Source organism: Geospiza fortis, unplaced genomic scaffold (genome assembly GCF_000277835.1).
Source record: "Geospiza fortis unplaced genomic scaffold, GeoFor_1.0 scaffold224, whole genome shotgun sequence".
Taxonomy (NCBI): Eukaryota; Metazoa; Chordata; class Aves; order Passeriformes; family Thraupidae; genus Geospiza; species Geospiza fortis.
In genome coordinates, this window is record NW_005054448.1 from 322974 (window position 1) to 325005 (window position 2032).

Sequence of the window (2032 nt, forward strand, 5' to 3'; positions counted from 1 at the left end):
CTGCCCCGCCCCATAATTGCCCCCCACGCCCCACCCTTATCCCCCTCTGTCTCCTCTCCAGGTCCCCATCCCGCGATGTCCCCGTGCAGGGGAACACCCCGATCCTGGGAACACCCCGATCCCAGGGACACCCCGATCCCAGGGACACCCCAATTCCAGGGACACCCCGATTCCAAGATCACCCTGATCCCAGGATCACCAAAAGCCCCAGGTGTCCCCCAGGAGTGGGGGCGAGGCCGTGGTGGGATCGGGGCTGTCCGGGGGTGTCCGGGGGTGTCCGGGGGTGTCCGGGGAGCCCTCCCGGGGGGCTGAGCAGGGGCTGAGCGGGGCAGGGGCTCCTGGCTCAGGGAAATCCAGAGCTCGATCACGGAGGGCACCCAATTCCCCTTCGACTCACGATGTGCCCCTGCTGGGGCTGCCTCCCCCTGTCCCTGTGCCCACCGATGTCACCCCACTGGTGCCACCCCACTCCAGCCACCCCACCAGTGTCACCCACAGGCTTTTCCCATGTGTGGGTTCCCTTGGGTGTCCCCTTGGGGACACCAGAGAGGCCACCAGCCCTTCAGTGACACTCAGCTGGTGTCACCCCGTGTTTGGGGTCACGTACCTGCGCCCTCCCCTCCGCAGCCCTCGCAGGCTGGCCGGGTGGTGGCACCGTCACGGTCACTTCCACGGTCACTCACAGCACGCCAAGCTGGCCCGGGCTGCTGCATGGTGACATTGTCCCACCACGGGTGTCCCCAGCTGGCCGTGGTGGCCGGCCTGGGGGCACTCCCTGAGTCAGGCTCGGGGCCGGGCAGGGCCGGGCGCTCCGGCACACGGCACCACGGGAACGAGTGACTCCAGGGGACACATGACCAGGTCTTGGGATTTTTGACTCAGAGGTGGCAGCGGGTGGCCCGGTCCCCATGGTGGCCCTGGCCAGGCTGCAGGACGCTGCACTCAGCGTGGCTGTGGTGGTGGCCCAGATGGGGCTGTGACGTGTGGCACAAGGTGTCGTGTGGCCTGTGCCATTCTGTGGCACATCCCTGGCAGTGCCAGGCCCTGTGGTGGCACACCACAGCCTGTCGTGTCACATGCCCTGTGCCAGGCTGTGTCGTGTGCCACATCCTGTGCCACATCCCCTCGTGTGCCACATTGTGTGCCATGCCACGGGCCACATCCCAGCTTGTGCCAATGCCATTTGTCACACCGTGCTGTCCCACATGCCCCACACCACCCCATGTCACATCTCCTGTGCCCTGGCAGGGACATCAGGCACAGCCTGGCCACCAGAACCCAGCCTCTCCCTGCCCACAGCCACCAGGACAGACACAGGGACACAGGGACACAGGGACACGACATCTCAGTGGCCCATGGGCCAAGGTCAGCACTTTATTTCCTTCTGCCATTGTACAAAAATAAAGAAGTGCCACATGGGCGGGGGCACTGCCCTTCTCTCTGTGTACCAAAAATATCAATATTCATAAATAAATCCTTGTGATGCTCATAGTTCAACACCGTACAAAAAAATATAATAAAAATAGATATTTATATATTAAAAACTTCATTAAATACTTCTGCAAGCTGCAGGAGTTAAATTAACCCTAACAATCAATAAATACAATAAAGTAACAAATAATAATGTATAAATTAGGGGGGAGGCAGTGGGGGCTGTCACCCACTGTCACAGTGCAGTGGCCAGAGCCGGGTCCCGGCTGGGCACAGTCAGGGCTGTGGTGGCGCAGGGGGCTCGGGGGGGACACTGAGGGGACAGGGATGGGTGAGAGCAGAGACACCGAGCACAGGGACACTGAGCACAGGGGACACTGAGAGCACAGGGGACACTGAGAGCACAGGGGACACTGAGCACACCGGGACACCGAGCACAGGGACACTGAGAGCACAGGGACACCGAGCACAGGGGACACTGAGAGCACAGGGATGTGCAAAGGGACACCGAGCTCGGAGACCCCGAGCACAGAGGGACACAGGACGGTGCAGGGACACAGGATTCCCATCCCAGCTTCTCCCTGTGAGCAGGGCTGGCCGC

At 61.7% G+C, this 2032-nt stretch overlaps 1 protein-coding gene across 1 annotated transcript in view; it reads right to left on the bottom strand.

Annotated features, from left to right (window-relative positions):
• Positions 1–2032, bottom strand: part of LIF (LIF interleukin 6 family cytokine) — a 14304-nt gene that overhangs the window by 11232 nt on the left and 1040 nt on the right. The window lies entirely within an intron of this gene.